At 41.7% G+C, this 20,385-nt stretch overlaps 1 protein-coding gene across 1 annotated transcript in view; it reads left to right on the forward strand.

Moving 5' to 3' along the window:
* ROR2 (receptor tyrosine kinase like orphan receptor 2) overlaps positions 1 to 20,385 on the forward strand; it is a 241,976-nt gene that overhangs the window by 118,823 nt on the left and 102,768 nt on the right. The window lies entirely within an intron of this gene.

Here is a 20,385-nt window from a genome sequence, read left to right on the forward strand (position 1 = left end):
AACATAAACCCGTGAACAAGACAGGAAAAGCTCCAGGTCAACATGTGTACCTGAAACCTGTCTTGTGAGGGCACTGAGTATATGGATCATTTCTGTTTTTCCTAAATGTGTATTTAATGTGGCAGTTTGACAATGAAAACTATCATTTGAGATTAAAAATGTTTTTTTTTTTACATGTTCCAGTTAGAATGTGTGAGCCAGTGACACTTTATATCTCTTATTCTTCTGCTTTGTAGTTCAAAATCAGAGTATGGGGAAAAGGAATTAAACCTATAACAGTGCTTAAAATTTTTTTTTTCTACTTGCCAAATGTGTATAAATCAACATAAGAACCCTTAAGAAAATTTCTTGTGCACAATTGGAATCTTTCCTCTCTTTTTAAAACAGTTTAAACATCTTGAAAATGAGACAGCTGGGAAATGAACAATTTACGAGGCGCCTTTGAGAATAACTGCCGACCCTTTAATTGATCAGCCCCCTCCCCAAACCCCTCAAGATCTCTCACCTTTGGACAGTGTTCATAAAATATGCAAGAGTGGAGGGGTTTATTGCAATATAGCCAGTTCTTTTTTCCTTTTTTTCTTTTATTTTTTTATTGAAGGATAATTGCTTTACAGAATTTTGTTGTTTTCTGTCAAACCTCAACATGAATCAGCCATAGGTATACATATATCCCCTCCCTTTTAAACCTCCCTCCCATCACCCTCCCCATCCTGCCCCTCTAGGTTGATATAGAGCATGTTTGTTTCCTGAGCCATACAGCAAACTCCCATTGGCTATCTATTTTACATACGGTGATGTAAGTTTCCGTGTTACTCTTTCCATACATCTCACCCTCTCCTCCCCTCTCCCCATGTCCATAAGTCTATTCTCTATGTCTGTTTCTCCATTGCTGCCCTATAAATAAATTCTTCAGTACCATTTTTCTAGATTCTGTGTATGTGCGTTAGAATACGATATTTATCTTTCTCTTTATGACTCACTTCACTCTGTATAATACGTTCTAGGTTCATCCACCTCATCAGAACTGACTCAAATGCACTCCTTTTTATGGCTGAGTAATATTCCATTGTGTATATGTACCACAACTTCTTTATCCATTCATCTGTCGATGGACATCTAGGTTGCTTCCACGTTTTAGCTATTGTAAATAGTGCTGCAATGAACAATGGGATACATGTGTCTTTTTCAATTTTGGTTTCCTCAGGGTATATGCCTAGGAGTGGGATTGCTGGGTCATATGGTGGTTTTATTCCTACTTTTTAAAGGAATCTCCATACTGTCTTCCTAGTGGCTTTATCAATTTACATTCTCACCAACAGTGCAAGAATGTACCCTTTTCTCCACACCCTCGCCAACATTTATTGTTTGTAGACTTTTTGATGATGGCCATTCTGGCTGGTGTGAGGTGAAATCTCATTGTGGTTTTGATTTGCATTTCTCTAATAATGAGCCATATTGAGCATCTTTTCATGTGTTTGTTAGCCATCTGTATATCTTCTTTGGAAAAATGTCTGTTTAGGTCTTTCCCCCACATTTTGACTGGGTTGTTTGTTTTTCTGGCATTGAGCTGTATGAGCTGCTTATATGTTTTGGAAATTAATCCTTTGTCAGTTGTTTCATTTGCTATTATTTTCTCCCACTGTCTTTTCACCTTGCTTATAGTTTCCTTTACTGTGCAAAAGCTTTTAAGTTTAATCAGGTTCCACTTGTTTACTTTTGTTTTTATTTCCATTGCTCTAGGAGGTGGGTCATAGAGGATCTTGCTTTGATTTATGTAATCAAGTATTCTGCCTATGTTTCCCTCTAAGAGTTTTATAGTTTCTGGTCTTACATTTAGGTCTTTAATCCATTCTGAGTTTATCTTTGTGTATGGTGTTAAGAAGTGTTCTAATTTCATTCTTTTACATGTAGCTGTCCAGTTTTCCCAGCACCATTTATTGTATACACCCCATTGTATATTCTTGCCTCCTTTGTCAAAAATAAGGTACCCATAGGTGCATGGGTTTATTTCTGGGCGTTCTATCTTGTTCCGTTGGTCTATATTTCTGTTTTTGTGCCAATACCATACTGTCTTGATGACTGTCACTTTGTAGTATAATCTGAAGTCAGGAAGGTTGATTCCTCCAGCTCCATTCTTCTTTCTCAAGACTGCTTTGGCTATTTGGGGTCTTTTGTGTTTCCATATGAATTGTGAAATTTTTTTGTTCTAGTTCTGTGAAAAATGCCATTGGTAATTTGATAGGGATTGCATTGAATCTGTAGATTGAATTTGGTAGTATAGTCATTTTCACAATATTGATTCTTCCCAGGAACATGGAATATCTCTCCATCTGTTTATGTTATCTTTGATTTTTTTCATTAGTATCTTATAATTTTCTGTGTACAGAAAATGTCTCCTTAGTTAAGTTTATTCCTAGATATTTTGTCTCCTTAGTTAAGTTTATTCCTAGATATTTAATTGTTTTTGTTGCAGTGGTGAATGGGATTGATTCCTTAATTTCTCTTTCTGATTTTTCATTGTTAGTATTTAGAAATGCAAGTGATTTCTTTTTTTTTTTAATTTTATTTTATTTTTAAACTTTACATAATTGTATTAGTTTTGCCAAATATCAAAATGAATCCGCCACAGGTATACATGTGTTCCCCATCCTGAACCCTCCTCCCTCCTCCCTCCCCATACCATCCCTCTGGATTGTCCCAGTGCACTAGCCCCAAGCATCCAGTATCGTGCATCGAACCTGGACTGGCAACTCGTTTCATACATGATATTTTACATGTTTCAATGTATTGATTTTGTATCCTACAACTTTGCTAAATTCACTGATTAGCTCTAGTAATTTTTTGATAGTATCTTTAGGGTTTTCTATGTGCAATATCATGTCATCTGCAAACAGTGAGAGCTTTACTTCTTCTTTTCTGATCTGGATTTGTTTTAATTCTTTTTCTTCTCTGATTGCTGTAGCTAGGACTTCCAGAACTATGTTGAATAATAGTGGTGAAAGTGGACACCCTTGTCTTGTTCCTGATCTTAGAGGGAATGCTTTCAGTTTTTCATCATTGAGAATAATGTTTGCTATAGGCATATCGTATATGGCCTTTACTATGTTGAGGTAGGTTCCTTCTATGCCCGTTTTTTTAAGAGTTTTAATTATAAATGGGTGCTGAATTTTGTCAGAGGCTTTTTCTGCATCTATTGAGATTATCATATGGTTTTTATCTTTCAGTTTGTTAATATGATGTATCACATTGATTGATTTTGCATATATTGAAGAATCCTTGTATTCTTGGAGTAAACCCAACTTGATCATGGTGTATGAGCTTTTTGATGTGTTGCTGAATTCTGTTTACTAAAATTTCATTGAGGATTTTTGCATCTATGTTCATCAGTGATATTAGCCTGTAGTTTTCTTTGTGTTGTCTTTGTCTGGTTTTGGTATCAGGGTGATGGTGGCCTCGTAGAATGAGTTTGGAAGTGTTCCTTCCTCTGCAATTTTTGAAAGAGTTTTAGAAGGATAGGCATTAGCTCTTCTCTAAATGTTTGATAGAATTCTCCTGTGAAGCCATCTGGTCCTGGGCTTTTGTTTTTTGGGAGATTTTTGATCACAGCTTTAATTTCAGTGCTTAGAATTGGGTTGTTCATAATTTCTATTTCTTCCTGGTTCAGTCTTGGGAGATTGACCTTTTCTAAGACTCTGCCATTTCTTCCAGGTTATCCATTTTATTGCCATATAGTTGTTCATAATAGTCTCTTATAATCCTTTGTATTTCTGCATTGTCTGTTGTAACCTCTCCTTTTTCATTCCTAATTTTGTTGATTTGATTCTTCTCTTGTTTTTTCCTTGATGAGTCTCGCTAGAGGTTTGTCAATTTTGTTTAGCTTCTCAAAGAACCAGCTTTTAGTTTTATTAATGTTTGCTATTGTTTCTTTCATTTTTTTTTTCATTTATTCCTGCTCGGATCTTTATGATTTCTTTCCTTCTACTAATTTTGGGGGTTTTTTTTGTTCTACTTTTTACATTGTTTTAGATGTAAACTTAGGCTGTCTATTCAATGTTTTTCTTTTTTCTTGAAGTAGGATTGTATTGCTATAAACTTCCTTCTTAGAACTGCTTTTGTTGCATCCCATAGGTTTAGAGTTGTCATGTTTTCATTGTCATTTGTTTCTAGAATTTTTTTTATTTCCCTTTTGATTTCTTCAGTAACCTGTTGGTTATTTAGAAACATGTTGTTTAATCTCCATGTATTTGTGTTTCTTACAGTTTTTTTTTTTCCTGTAATTGATATCTAGTCTCATAGCGTTGTGGTCAGAGAAGATGCTTGATATGATTTCAATTTTCTTAAATTTACTGAGGTTTGATTTGTGACCCAAGATGTGGCCTATCTTGAAGAAGGTTCCATGAGTACTTGAGATGAAGATGTATTCTTCTGCATTTGGATGGAATGTCCTAAGATATCAATGAGATCCATCTCATCTAATGTATCATTTAAGACTTGTGTTTCCTTATTAATTTTCTGTTTTGATGATCTGTTCATTGTTGTGAGTGGGGTGTTAAAGTCTCCCATTATTATTCTGTTACTGTCAGTTTCTCCTTTTATGTCTGTTAATGTTTGTCTTGTGTATTGAGATGCTCCTATGTTGGGTGCATAGATCTTTACAATTGTTATGTCTTCTTCTTGGATTGATCCCTTGATCATTATGTAGTGTCCTTCCTTATTTCTTGTAATCTTCTTTATTTTAAGGTCTATTTTGTCTGATATAAGGATTGCTACTCCAGCTTTCTTTTGTGTCCCATTTGCATGGAATATATTTTTTCATCCTCTCACTTTCAGTCTATATATGTCTTTAGGTCTGAAGTGGGTTTCTTGTACACAGCATATATATGGGTCTTGTTTTTGTAACCGTTCAGCCAGTCTGTGTCTTTTGGTTGGAATATTTAATCCATTTACATTTAAAGTAACTACTGATGGGAATACCAGACCACTTGCCTCTTGAGAAATTTGTATGCAGGTCAGGAAGCAACAATTAGAACTGGACGTGGAACAACAGACTGCTTCCAAATAGGAAAAGGAGTACATCAAGGCTGTATATTGTCACCCTGTTTATTTAACTTATATGCAGAGTACATCATGAGAAACGCTGGACTGGAAGAAACACAAGCTGGAATCAAGATTGCTGGGAGAAATACCAATAACCTCAGATATGCAGATGACACCACCCTTATGGCAGAAAGTGAAGAGGAACTAAAAAGCCTCTTGATGAAAGTGAAAGTGGAGAGTGAAAAAGTTGGCTTAAAGCTCAACATTCAGAAAACGAAGATCATGGCATCTGGTCCCATCACTTCATGGGAAATAGATGGGGAAACAGTGGAAACAGTGTCAGACTTTATTTTTGGGGGCTCCAAAATCACTGCAGATGGTGACTGCAGCCATGAAATTAAAAGACGCTTACTCCTTGGAAGGAAAGTTATGTCCAACCTAGATAGCATATTGAAAAGCAGAGACATTACTTTGCCAACAAAGGTTCGTCTAGTCAAGGCTGTGGTTTTTCCTGTGGACATGTATGGATGTGAGAGTTGGACTGTGAAGAAAGCTGAGCGCCAAAGAATTGATGCTTTTGAACTGTGGTGTTGGAGAAGACTCTTGAGAGTCCCTTGGACTGCAAGGAGATCTAACCAGTCCATTCTGAAGGAGATCAGCCCTGGGTGTTCTTTGGAAGGAATGATGCTAAAGCTGAAACTCCAGTGCTTTGGCCACCTCATGCGAAGAGTTGACTCATTGGAAAAGACTCTGATGCTGGGAGGGATTGGGGGCAAGAGGAGAAAGGGACAACAGAGGATGAGATGGCTGGATGGCATCACTGACTCGATGGACATGAGTCTGAGTGAACTCCGGGAGTTGGTGATGGACAGGGAGGCGTGGCGTGCTGTGATTCATGGGGTTGCAAAGAGTCAGACACGACTGAGCAACTGATCTGATCTGATCTGATTGATATATATATATGTATATGTTATTCTTATTGACATTTTCTTAATTATTGGGGTTGCTTTTGTAGATATGTTTTCTTTGCTTTTATTTCTTGACTATATAAGTCCCTTTAACATTCATTTTAGGGCTGGTTTGGTGGTACTGAATTCTTCTAACTTTTGCATGTCAGAAAAGCTTTTTATTTCTCCATCAATATTGAATGAGATCCTTGCCAGGTACAATAATCTTGGTTGTAGATTTTTTCTTTCAGTACTTTAAATATATCCTGCCATTACCTTCTGGCCTGCAGAGTTTCTGCTGAAAGATCAGCTGTTAAGCCTATGGGGTTTCCCTTGTATGTTACTTGTTGCTTCTTCCATGATGCTTTCATATTCTTCCTTTATGTTTATTCTTTGTTAGTTTCATTAGTATATGTCTTGGTGTCTTTCTCCTTGGGTTTATCCTGTATGGGACTCTTTGTGGCTCTTGAACTTGATTGACTATTTCCTTTTCCATGTTGGGGAAACTGTCAACTATAATCTCTTCAAAAATTTTCTCATAGCCTTTCTTTTTCTCATCTTCTTCTGGAACCCCTATAATTCGAATGTTGGTACATTTGATATTATCCCAGAGATCTCTGAGACTATCCTCAGTTCTTTTCATTCTTTTTACTTTGTTCTTTTCTTCAGAAGTTATTTCCACCATTTTATCTTCCAGCCACTGATTCATTCTTCTGCTTCAGATATTCTGCTATTGATTCCTTCTAGAGTATTTTTAATTTCTGTAATTGTATTGTTTGTCTCTGTATGTTTATTCCTTAATTCTTCTAGGTCTTCGTTAATTGATTCTTACATTTTCTCCATTTTGTTTTCAAGGTTTTTGATCATCTTTACTATCATTATTCTGATTTTTTTTTTTCAGGTAGTTTGTCTATTTCCTCTTCATTTATTTAGACTTCTGTGTTTCCAGTTTGTTCCTTCATTGGTATAGTATTTCTCTGCTTTTTCATTATTTTCTTTTAAACTTATTGTGTTTGAGGTTTCCTTTACCCAGGCTTCAGGGTTGAATTCTCTCTTCCTTTTGGTTTCTGCCCTTCTAGGGTTGGTACAGTGGTTTGTGTAATCTTCATATAGGGTGAGATTTGTGCTGAGTTTTTGTTTGTGTGTTTGTTTTTCCTCTGATGGGCAAGGCTGAGTGAGGTGGTAATCCTGTCTGCTTATGATTTGGTTTGTATTTTTGTTTTGTTTGTTGTTTAGATGAGGCATTCTGCGCAAGGTGCTACTGGTGGTTGGGTGATGCCAGGTCTTGTATTCAAGTGGTTTCCTTTGTGTGAGTTCTCACTATTTGATACTCCCTTGGGTTAGTTCTTTGGTAGTCTAGGGTCTTGGAGTTAGTGCTCCCACTCCAAAGGCTCAGGGCTTGATCTCTGGTCAGGAATGAAGATTCCACAAGTGGTTTGTTGTGACATTAAGTGAGATTAAAACAAATATCCAAAAACAAGAAACCAAAGATGAACAGAATATACACATATACATACACACCCAAGAGCAAAGTCAAACAGTCCAACAAAAATAAAGTACAATAGATTGACCCAGAGAACAAGGAAATCAAAAATTATATTTACCAGTTAAGAACAAAACTAACTAAAGCACAAAGTGGAAAACAAAACTAAAGCAAGGTGCCAACTGGGGAATAAAGCAATGAAAACAAAACTAACAAATATGTTGAGAGGAAAGGAAAGAAAGAAAAGAAAGAATAGATATGCAAAGTTAAATAGAGGTAGATGAAGAAGATTTATATACATTAAAGATTAACTGCATGGGGAAAAGAACAGTAGGAAAGGCAAACAAAGGAATAAGTGTAGATAAAGTATAATAGGTTTAAAAAAATTAAAAGTTAAAATTATAGAAAAGAGAAAAGGAAAAAAAAGGAAGAAAAAAAAAGGAAAACTCCACAGAACTGCAGAAGCCCAACATAGATGCAGAGGTTTATAACAATAAAAAGTGTGATTGAATATACACATATACATATGCACACATAAGCAAAATTAAAACGTCCAACAAAAATATAGTACAATAGATTGACCTGGCAAACAAAGGAAACCAAAAATTATGTCTACTAGAACAAAACTAACTAAAGCACAAACTGGAAAAAAAACTAAAGCAAGGTGCCAATTGGGGAATAATGCAATAAAAATAAAACTAACAAATATGTTGAGAGGAAAGATAAAGAAAAGAAAGAAGAATAGATATGCAAAGTTAAATAGAGGCAGTTAAAGAAGATTTATATACATTAAAGATTAACTGCAAGGGTAAAAGAATGGTAGGAAAAGCAAACAAAGGAATAAATGTAGAAAAAATAACACTAGGTTTAAAAAAAATTAAAATTAAAAAAAGAGAGAAAAAAAAAGGAAAACTCTACAGAACTGTAAAAGCCCAATGTAGAGGCAGAGGTTTATAACAACAATAAAAAATGTGACTGAGAAAAAAAAGAGAAAAATTAAAAGCTTAATTAGATTTCATAGTGCCAATAAAAACAGCTACAACAGAGGGAGAATAAAAGGAAAAAAAAAAGAAAAAATGCAAATGAATCTACAGAATAAGTCAAAACATAAGAATAATAAATGTTTTTCTTGAGTCACTGCTGTCAGAGTCCTTTCCCTCCCTGGGAGTCACAGTCCACCTCACCTCCCTAGGATGCCCTCCAGCACTGTGCTGGTCTCTGGACCTGCTGTGGGGGCAGCTCAGAGTCTTATCTGATCCTACTCCTCTGTGTTCTTGCCTTATCTGGAGGCAAGATAGTCCACAGCTATCAGGACTAGTGCGTTTTCTTTTGTGGGAGCTCTCAGTGACCTTTTATATATTCCATAGACACAGAGTCAGCCTAGTTGATCTTGTGGATTTAATCTGCAGCTTATACAGCTGGTGGGAAGGTTTTAGGTCTTCTTCATTAGCCACCCTGCCCCTGGGTTTCAATTGTGGTTTTATTTCTACCTCGGCATGTGGGTCGTCCACTGGGGTTTGCTCCTGAGGCTGCCCTGGAGGGCTTGAGTTTGCCCTGTGAGGGTCAGGTGTGGAGGTGGTGCAGCTTATTGGGTTGCAGGGGTTCTGGCAGCACCAGGTACTCAGAGGAGTTAGCGGCCAGGGCAGCAGGAAATATAGTACTCTAGAAGGGTATGGCAACCAGTATTGGCCAATACACTCCAGTATTCTTGCCCAGAGAGTCCCCCTGTCTGACAGAGAAGCCTGGCAGGCCACAGTCTTCAGTTTAGTTCAATTCAGTTCAGTCGCTCAGTTGTGTCCAACTCTTTGCGACCCCATGGACTGCAGCACTCCAGGCCTCCCTGTTTATCACCAACTCCTGGAGTTTATTCAAACTAATGTCCATTGAGTCAGTGATGCCATCCAACCATCTCATCCTCTGTTGTCCCCTTCTCCTCCTGCCTTCAGTCTTTCCCAGCATCAGGGTCTTTTCCAATGATTTGGATCTTCGCATCAGGTAGCCAAAGTATTCGTGGAACCCTTAAACTGATGCCACAATCCAGTGAAATTACAGGTGTCTTAAAGAAGCCATTGAAATTGGAGTATTTTACCAAGGTGAGACCAGGCTGTTTGTTCCACACAAATAAACAAGCCACATCTTTGCTTTAGTTAGCAAGCAGCTCTCTCTGAACCAGCTGAATTAGCTGGGTTGGTAACAAACGGTTGGAGAAGTGGGAGGCGTTGGCAGAGCGAGACTTGTCGGCTGCTTCCAGCAGCAAGGCCGCGTGAAGACTGAAGGGGCCATGTTTCTGGAGGGCCTTGGGCATCTTAAATTCTGTAGCCATGTGTTCAGACCTGTGCGGGCCTCTAGCCCACCCATTTGCCTGATGCTTGTGCTCAGACATAATGCAGAACGCATTCTTGAGCTGTACTGAAAAAGCAATCATTTCCTGGCAGAGGGCTTGGTCCAGTTATAAAGTGGCCTCCCTTGAGCAGAGCCCATGCTATCGGGTTTTATTAGGGCTGTGTTTATCTTGAGCCCCGTGGGAGTCAGAGCCGTTATTCCAACGGAACTTTTAGGTAAACCTTCAGGCTGCATCTGATGGACCACACCTTCCTTCCTTTCAGGACTCACGAAAGTTTTTCTCAGTCTTAAAATCATAGGGGTTTTCACTTGGGACCCATAGTTTTTGAGAAGGTTTTAAAAATTCAATTCCACTTCAGGTTTTCAGTTTGGAATTTTAAGTGTTTGGATAGATGGGTCCATTACCCAGGGTTGTGGGGTTTTTGGGGGCTGGAACATAAATCTCGCTGACATTTATGTTGCTCAGCTTTAAAGAGCAGCCCTGTTGACGTGTGCTGGGGGACATTTTCTCCCCATTACTCCACATGTGAGTCTTGGCCAAGAGGGCTTCCACCTCTGCTAGAATTAGATGCAACAAAACTTCAGACAGAGCACATACCAAGACTAAGTCAGGATTCATATTTGCTCGGTGTCTGAATTAAAAAATGTAGCACAAAACACAATGGCCCTTCAAACAGGGTGGCTTTAGGAGCTAGCAGCTGTCATGTGAGCTGTGAGCGGTAGGTCCTAATTGAGGAGGTTGGGGATGACGGTCCTGGTGGGGGCAGAGCTGCTGGTGAAGCAGGATTTACAGGTGCCGCATAGGTGTCCCAGGGGAGGCATGCCTGCTCGGGCTCCTACACCCACTGCTCCTAGTTCTGTCCCCTGAGCTAGGGCTGTGCCTTTCTCTCTGAGTAACAAGATTTACTGGTCTTTGTCATGGAGATTAATTTGCAACCTGAGATGGATTTTTTTTTTTTACTTTCCATTCATCAGCTGCAATGGAACTTGGATGAAATTTACAGCCCTGCAGTCCAGGAGGACGAGCCAGCCCCTCTCCTCAGCCTCCTGGACAGTTCCTGAACTCAGCAAGCAGTGCCTGAGGCTGGGGGTGAGACCACGGGGGAAAATTGTGTTCACAGCTGCCTTGGATTTTCCAAAAGCTGGGCTGGGAAAAAGCAGTTCTAATCAGGGTATTTGAGCCTACCCAGCAGGGCTCAAGGAGCTCACTCTCAGCTCATGGGGAGGAGGGAACTTGAGCCTTCTCTCCTGCCATGGGGCCCAGCAGAGTGGCCCTGGGGGAGATTGGCAGGACTGGAGTCCCCGAGGGTGGTGGTCAGGTTACATAGGGTCCCCAGGCTGGAGTGGGACTTGGGCTGTTCTCCTGGTGAAGGGGAGGCACCAATAGCTATCACAGAGCAGATGAGTGGGTGTTGGTGGGGGGACCCGGGGAGAAGGTGTGGTAGCTGAGCCAGCGGGCTGTGATATGGGCTTGGTTTTCTTCCACATGGTTCCTGGTACATGGAAATACTTACAGATTTCACCCGAGCTTGCTGGCTGCTATGAGATGCCTGTGTTTAATTACAGATGTGCCTGTGAATATGGCCCAGTGTTTCCACTTGTGGGCTATTGTGGGGTCTGGGGGAGATCCCACCTGCGCCTGTGCCCCTGCCTGTGCTTTTCAAGTCTGGAAGTGCTGGGGTCTCCTAATGGGAGAGCTGTGAACAGCTGGGCCCCAAGGCCTGGCACTGAACATCTCCTTATTCCTTGGGGGACACCCTGCCCTGCCTGGAGGCTGGTCAGCTGATCATTCAGGCCCACCCAGCTCTTCTAGGGTGACCCACATACCTTTCTCACTGATGGACTGGCCAGACTATAGCCAGCATGTGGACTCGGCCATCGAAGGGGCAGCGGGTGATGAGAGGGGATCACACCATCTTTTCTCTGCCATCTTAATGCTTCATTTAACATCTCTCTGATGCTTTTTCTTGAAAAAAATTACCAGTGCGTTCTTTGTAGCTAACTCAATGTTTAACTTTTAAAGTAGAAAGGGGTACCAGTGACAGTCTAGAGAAAGATGCCCCCTCCTGGAATGACATGGACTGGCAGCCCGCTGTGTCCTGGGCTCTGTGTGAGCCTCTCATGGGCTCTCTCCATTCTTCACCTGAATTCTGCAAGGTCAGCCTTGTAGTGACTGGTCAAGGCCACCAAGTGGTTAGCTCAAAAGTCCAAATAGGATGGAAGCCCTGAGGGAGCCCTGTGTTTGGGGAAAGACTTGAGTCAGGGACATGATGGGTTTAAACTTGGCCTCACACAGAGCATCCTTTTATATGGATGGAAGATGGGACTGTCCTCTCTGGTGGTGCAAGCCTGGTCTGCTTTTCTTAAAGGGAGCCATCCTATGGGGACAGTTGCCTCTAGGAAATAGTAGCATAAAATCCTTTTGTGGGTGTGTGCTTACTCACTCAGTCATGTCTGACTCTGTGACTCCATGGACTATAGTCCACCAGGCTCCTCTGTTCATGGGATTTTCTAGGCAAGAATACTGGAGTGGGTAGCCATTTCTTTCCCCAGGGGATCTTCCTGACCCAGGCCTCGAACTTGGGTCTCCGGCATTGCAGGCAGATTCTTTACTGTCTGAGCCCCCAGGGAAGCTCCAGCATAAAATCCTTGACACCAGTGAAATTCTACTGGCTTCTTTCAGGAAGTCATTTGATTCATCTGTCCTCCAATCAGACTTCCTGCTTGCATTCTTTTTCTTAGAAATGAATTTATGTTACAAAAGTAATAAAATGAAATTCTTAAAAATTCGTATAAAAAGCATATAATGAAACATGTATCATGTTCATTCTTACCTTTCCATTTCTCAAAGACCAAATGTAGTTACCGGTAACAGTTCAGTGTCTGTTTTTCCAACCTTTTCTTCTCTATATACAAACTGTGTATGTTTAAAAAAATGTTCATATTACTTTTGGTGGGGGATATCTCTTTCTTTTCTTAATATTGAAACATAGATATCACTTACTTCAAAGATTGGTTGTATAATTCCTTCTTATTCTTTTTAGTGGCAGCAAAATAAACTAGAAGCTCCATTTCCTTTGTAAATAAACTGACAGTTGCCCACGGCACAGCAGCACTGAAGGCTGCTGGGCTCCTCTTCCCTAAGTCTTCACATACTTGCTTCCACAGTGGGACCGTGTATTGTTAGCCAAGAGTCTTCTGAAGCCTGCTATGGGAGCCGTGTTTGTTATCACACATACATAACTTAATTACATTACCCCTAAGTCCTATGGGATACAGAATGCAAAGAAATGAAAACTCCAAATGAATGCTCTAAAAATACAGAATGAGAAAAACTTGTTAAAACCTCGCTGTTGATTTAAATGGAAGTCATAGTGAAAATTGATTAGGGTATTGTATTGTTTCATAGGTGTATGCAAGCACATCACTTTAAGAAAACCAAACCAGGAAATAGATGATATATTTATGAAGAAATTAATATAAACAAAAATCAGTAGAAACAGAAAGGGCCTGGGCTCTGCGTCAGTAGGTTGATTAATGGTGGTTCATCTCTGTGTTTTAGGTTCAATTAAAATATTTGTTGTAGGAATACATCACTTTTATAGTTTCCCACTATACGTCATTGGCTTCTGTTGATCAGTCATCTTCAAATCCTGATTGTGATGATAAGAAAGTGTCACCTGATCTGTATTCCAGAATGTGGGTGTGCCTTCCTTTCATCACCCTCAGCTATAATTATTTAAGTTTTTCTTCCACATGGTTCCTGGTACATGGAAACACTCACAGATTACGCCTGAGTTTGCTGCCTGCTAGGAGATCCCTGTGTTTGATTACAGATGTGCCTGTAAATGTGGCCCTGTGTTTACAAGGATGGCCCAGAGTGGTAATTCATTTGTCTTCCTCTGAATGCACTTCAGGAAAGTGACTGCACGTGCAGCATAGTTTATTTAGAGGTGGGACAGTGTGACGATGGCTAGTTACTGTATATTAAAGCTACATACCTTGAGGTCATTTGAAAATGGAATTCTCCCTCTTTCTCAGCTTGTGTTTACTTTCTGATGTCTGTAATCATTTAGACAGTATAAATAGGGAGATTATGAGATACCCAAAAGGCTTTTAAGAAAATTAATCACACATTTCTCATTTTACAAAACCGTAGGAAACTGAGATAGAAGGATAACTTTTTACAATGTTAATTAATATCTATGCCAAACTAAAAACAAACATTAGTGGTGTAACCTAGATATTCCCATTAATATCAAGGCCAGTCAAATAAGCCTTAGGTGACGTCGCCTTGTAAGTCTTGCCAATGTACTAAGACATAAAACAGAAACAAGGAGAGATTTAATGGATTGTACCAGATATAGTTATTGTTTTGACAAGACTGTGTATCTTAAAAGCCCTAGTAAATAGACTAAAATAGACTAAAAACTTTTTAGAATTAGTGAATATATAGTTGGGAAAATGTATTGGAAAATCAGAAGCTGTATGGGGGTAAAATTCTACTGAGAAAAGCAAAACCAGATAAACCATGGTTTACCATCATACCATCAGAAAGTGTGTAGGTTCCACTGAAATAATCTAAAAACTTTACCAAAGGATATGAAATCATGTTAGAATAGTGAAATTTTAGAAAGCATAATAATTTATTCATGCTTTAGAAGACTACATTTTCAAAAGATGTCAGTTCTTCTGAGAGTAGCAAATGTTTAATCTCAGTTCACATCCCAGTGGGACTTTGTGGGGGTGAACATTGGGCAAAATGACCCCAGGGATTCTCTGGGAGCATAAAGAAATGGTTAAATGGCCAAGAAAATTTTGAATATAAAAAGTGATTAAAGAAAATCTTTACTATGTTTAAAAATATGTTGTAAAGCTGCAAATACTAAAACAATATGATGCTGCCCCCAAATAATAACTTCTAGTAGGAGGGGTGGGCAAAGGACACTTGTAAACTCACAAGAAAAAATAACAATGAAGAGAAATTTCAACATCTTCAGAATCCTTCGAGAATCCAGAAGTAGATAATAAGCTTAATGATGGCCTACTACTTTTTAGCTATCAAATTGCAAAATGTCTCAGAACATTATAGTTTTATTCACTACTGGTAACTATATAAATTGGACCAGTCTTTGACCCAGTACTTTCACTTCTAGGAATAGTTCCTGAGAACAAGGGAAGAGAAATAAACAAAGATTTACTGATGGGGACGTTTAGAATAGGTTTGTTTGGTCCAGTTAACAATGAGAAACAGTCCGAGTGCTCACTAGCTGGAGAAGAGTTACGTAAACTTGACGAGTTACATGGCAAAGTATTTTGTAGATTTTTTTTTTTAAATCACATTTCAAAGCATAAGGATATAGCAAAATCTTCATGATACAGTGTTATCTATAATGATATGGGAAAAATTTACAATGGAATATTCATGTGTTCAACTGGGACATATAGAATGTTTGATATTCACCAGGCAGTGCCCTAAACACCCAGAATCTGTCTGAATTATGTAGAAGGATCCCCTTCCTTATAGGGTATAGAGACCAAGGATGGAAATAATGATATACTATTAATGATATAATAACAAAAAGGTCAGTTTAGGAATGAACTCTAACCTTGTAACAAAGTATTTGTATCAGTATGCAGAATAGTATATCTAGTTTGGGAAGCTGGAAAGAAAGGCACCCAGATTTTAGCAGTGGGTTTGTCTGGGTCAAAGTATGACAGATGATTTTTGTGTTCTTTTCTTATGCTTTTTCAATTTTTTAAAATAAAAGCTGGCTTAGATTTTAGTAATCAGAACAAAGTTAAAAAAAGCACCCCTGCCCCTGGACTCCCTTTCTCAAAGTGCTCCACACACAGTAATTTGCAGATACAGTAATTGTTGCTTATTTGTATTTACAAAAGAGCTTTCACTGAACCCATGAACTGCCCAACAAGTACAGTTGCAAGGTAGTGGAATTTAACCATGATATAATCTGGGGTTTTCTCTGGATTGTTTGTTTATTTGTTTAGGAACACTTCGGTTATAACACAAAGATGTGGGTATGTCAGGGTTAAAAATGTTGTGAAATTAGAAATGGGACCTGTAGAATATGGGGGACACAGATCTGTATAAAAACAAAATATTAACATCAGTGTGGGAGGACTGCTTACTGCCATTCTGTGCTCTGTCTTCCTGCATCTCACCTTGGCAGGCGTCTCCCCCTTTTTATGGTTGGCCTGAGGCCTGCATGCTCCCTGGGAGCGTCTGTCGCCTAGCTCACACTGGCTGATCAGGAATGTGAACCCAGGGAGCAAAATCATAAGAAAATCTACAACAGTAACGTCAGCATTCCCTCCTGAAAAGCGGTTATTTCCCAGCATCTGGTGGCCAGAATAATCGTCCCTGATTACCCACCCAGTTAGATTTTCATAGATGGCACAGGGAGAGGCCCCGAGAGTCTCTGTCCCTCACTCCTGTGGGTCACGGCTGGCTGAATGAGCCATAATGCCTTTCACTGATGTGTTTGCTAAAGAAGGGATCTTCTCTTTCTTTTTTCTGCTAAAAAATCAGAGTGTTTGGCCAAGTCAGCAGTTTGTGGCCATGGAGAAAATCTGAGGATTCTCTCTGTGGCTTTGCTAAATTGATGCTTCTCCTTTCACAGTCCCAAAATCCTGTGATATAGAAAAATATGCCATGTGATGGGTGGCCCCATTTCTTGGGAGGTGGGTCCCAAAACATGGGGGTTGGGCTGTTTCCTCGGAGCCCCCTTTCTCCCCTCCCAGGACTCTGGCCGGATATCCTTGTTGAAATCTCTGTAAATAATCTGGGCCATGGCAGCTCTCCAGGTCTTCTAAGGGATGGTTTCTCGGGTACTTTGCTTTCTGTTTCACGTTTTCACCCCAGAGTCCTAAGAAGTAAGTTAATGGTGAGTGGGTTGCAGAGTAAGTTTGAAAGGTCTGACCCCTCTACACCAGATACCCAGGGTGGGAGTGGGGCCCCAGCCTGTCCCTAGCTGCTGTCTCATACCTCACAGCATCCGCTCTTGTTTGGGGGCGAGTGGCTGAACACTGGTTTTTACTTTATTGCCAGTCCCCAGTCTTCCAGGATTACTGAAGGCTTTCTTTCACATCCGGGGAGGCAGGCTTGTTTGAAGGGCTTCTGTGTATTACAGACTTGTTGCCAGTTGTGGAAACAGATGTGTGTGTTTTTCTTATTGTCCCCATGTCTGAAAGACACATGTTATTTGTCACTGGCTTCCATAAGGACACAAAGAAACATTCAGCAGCTTAGCCATGTGGTCTGTCTGACTTGGGGCACAGGATTGAGCCTGCAGCTCCCTCTTCACTTCGTTTCCTGGAGGCCGGAGGACTGGGCTGCCTTGTGGGCAGTGGTCTTCACTGGGTTAAGGGGCCTTGTTTTGGCAGAGAAGAAATTGTGGCTGGCAAGAGGCCTTGGGGCCCTCCCCTCCTGCCGGGGCGGGCTGCTGCCTAATTGCAAACACATGGGCTGGTTCCAGAGAGCAGGGACACATTTCAGGTCCTGCCTGGTGAGAGCCTTGTGTATTTCACCCCATGCCCTGTTTCTCGTCAAGGAAACTGGGGCACCACATACCAGAGACAGCGGATAGCTGCCTTGGGTGGGGTAGGGCCTCCCAAATGTGCCTGATTCGAACATTTTTGGTGTAAGTTGGTGAACACTGGGATTTGGTCGCATGTCAGTTATCCTCTATTTCCTCTCGCATTTTTGGCAAATGATTTTGAAGACTTTCCCTGTTTCCTTTGTCTTGGTATGAGTGTATTTGCTGTTATAAATAGACTTCTTAAATACACTGTATCCTGCAGAGAGTTGCCCTTCACACATGTTCCTGTGCTTCAGCCAAGTTTGGTTTCCCTTAGGGACTGACGAGGACCTACCTCCCACTGCATGTGAGTTCCCAGGGGCCTGGCTTAGGGTGGGGAGGATCCTTGTCACCGCAGAGCAAGGTGTTATGGGGACCTCACAGGCTCGGATCAGACCCACCTGCTTTCAATGCCCACTTCCTTGTGACTGTGCCATCTGGTCCCCTTCCTGAGGTCTGATCTTAAAGTGCAAAATGCCAGCATCAGTATCTCTTGCAGGGATTCAGGATGATTGCAGGGAGGGTGTGAAGTAGAGTCTGCTTTGAGCTACTGGCTCATTATGAGAGACCTGCTTTCTAAGACCTTGGACTTGAGAACCTGAGGGCAGTGGAGAAGGAGCAACCACAAGCTGTGAAGGTCTTGAAAGAACTGCCATGAATCCAGGTGTATGGAATTTCAAGGAATTCAGGAGACCCAGAAGCCTTATGCATTGGGAACTTTGAGGGTGCTGTGTATCTGGGGTTTCTCTGAGAACCTGACCGAAGTGAACAGAATCCTGTTGACTCACCACCACCCCATGGCTGTGGGCCTCTTTCTTTTCCCTCACCTTTGATGCTGAAAGTTTTCAAGTATGTATCAAGTTGAAAAATAGTACAACAGGCACACATAAATGCTCCACCCAGATTCAACAGCCTGTGGTGTTATACCAGATTTCTTGCTTTTTCTCTCTGACCCCTATGCAGGCATTTTGTAATATTGCTTGCAGGGGTGTGTCTGCCGCTCCCCATGGGCCTTTTTCAGCCCTTTTTGCCTTTCAGACTTCTTTCAACCTCTGTGTCTGTTCTCCTGAGCTCCAGGTACCCCTTGGTTTCCCTGGTGGAAGCTGGTCTCATCTTGAGCCATCCTGAGTCCCAGCCCTCCCAGTGGGTTACTGTCCCTGAATGTGCTCAGTTGGGCTGGCCATCCTAGGAGCTCCCAGAGAGCAGGTGCAGCTGCTGGCAACCTGATTGAGAACGTGCCCATGGACAACTCCAGGCCAGGCTTTAGGTGGCCATGCCTGGGTCTCCCCTTGTCCTGGGCTGCATGGACAAGTGGTCGCCGTCTCCAGCGTGGAGGCAATGGGTTGGCTGCATGGCTTCCGAGGTCTGAGTCTCAGTCCTGTCACCTTTCTGCTGGGTCACTCCAGGACACAGAAGGATCTCACAGGTAGCCAAGGCTGCTTGTGCCATCCTGCTCTTGAGGATACCTCAGGGGGGCCTGCTCCAGCCTCACCTGCCTTGATCATTCCCAGGGACCGAACTGCAAGTATCTGAGAAATAGAACTTTGTTTTTTATTTTCTTGGGCCTTCTGTTTTGTGGACAGGACCACGGGAACCTGTATCACGTGGCTGGGGTGGAGTGGGAAAAGGCTCCTTGGGTGATGGTGGGTATCCAGTGGTGCCACCCCCCATATTGTCTCGGGGTCAAGTGCATGTGTATGTGCATGGTTCTCAGCACAGAGCTGGCAAAGGAGATGCTGATTAACAATGCCAGCCATGCCAGTGTGTAGGCGGCCGGAGCTACAGGGATTCTTGCTGGAGATCAAGATGTGAAGGTGTCCTCAGCAGAGATGTTTGGGTCCCAGAGTGAATAGCTGAGACAAGCTTGTGCTTGACAGGCTGAAGGGCTTGAATCCAGGCAAGTTGGCCTGAATCAAGTGAGTGGACCGTGGAGGGTGGGAGATGTGACCAGAGGGGCTGCACAGGGGATGGCAGCTGGAGCTGCAGTGAGTAGGCTGCTGGGAGGCCAGGCAGCGGGGGAGGAAAGGCCGTTGGGACAGAGCTGAAAGCAGAGCAGCGGTCCGTGGTGGAGAGGAAACATTTCTTATCTGACGGGGGTGTTGGGTGATGATAACAAGCAGTGTGAAGGCCTGTTGTGTGCTGTGCAGGTCGTCTTGGGGCATTGTCGCCAAGCATCGCAGACCGGGTGGCCTGAACGCCAGACACTTGTGGTCTCACAGCTCTGGCGGCCAGATGTCCCAGGTTAAGTTGTCCACAGGGTTTGTTTCCTCTGAGGCCCCGCTCCTTGGCATGCAGGCGGCTCTCCTACTGCTGTACCTTCACATCACCTTCCCTGTGTGTGTGTCTGTGTCCAAGATTCCCTTGTCTATAAGGACTCCGCTCAGATTGACGTAGGGCCCACTCTAATGACCTCATCTTAGCTTGATGACTTCTGTAAAGCCCTTCTCTCCAAAGCAGGTCATACTCTGAGATGATGACTTCAGCATATGAGTTTGGGGAACACAGTTCATTCTACACATACGTAGATTGTGAAGCACTGGGCTGCATAATAACATCGTGCCTACGTGGGTGTGAGGGGTGAGGGGAAAGGAGCTTGGTGACAGACCCTCCCCCCAGGACTGGATTGCAGCTGCTCCTGTGACTGTCCCTCTTGGGACCCTGTTGAAGCCACTGTGCCCATTCTCTGCTCTGAGTTGGGGACAGGACCACCAGGCCCTTTTCTGGACCACCCAGGAACCTTCCCTGTAGTGAGGGCTGGTCATTCCTCTTCACCTGTAGCTTGTTAGTTCATTCCCAGGGAAAACATCCAAATTTGGTTTTTCCAACAGTTTTCACCTGCTGTGGCCACAAACAAGTGGGCAAGCGGATACTCTGCTTTTCTTGGATTAGTAGGAAGATGTCCATGTGGCTGCTTGAGTACCTTCTGTGGTTGGAATTTCTGAACTATTATTTTTTATTCTCTTATTGATAGGTT

This window comes from Bubalus kerabau, chromosome 4 (genome assembly GCF_029407905.1).
Source record: "Bubalus kerabau isolate K-KA32 ecotype Philippines breed swamp buffalo chromosome 4, PCC_UOA_SB_1v2, whole genome shotgun sequence".
Classification (NCBI taxonomy): Eukaryota; Metazoa; Chordata; class Mammalia; order Artiodactyla; family Bovidae; genus Bubalus; species Bubalus kerabau.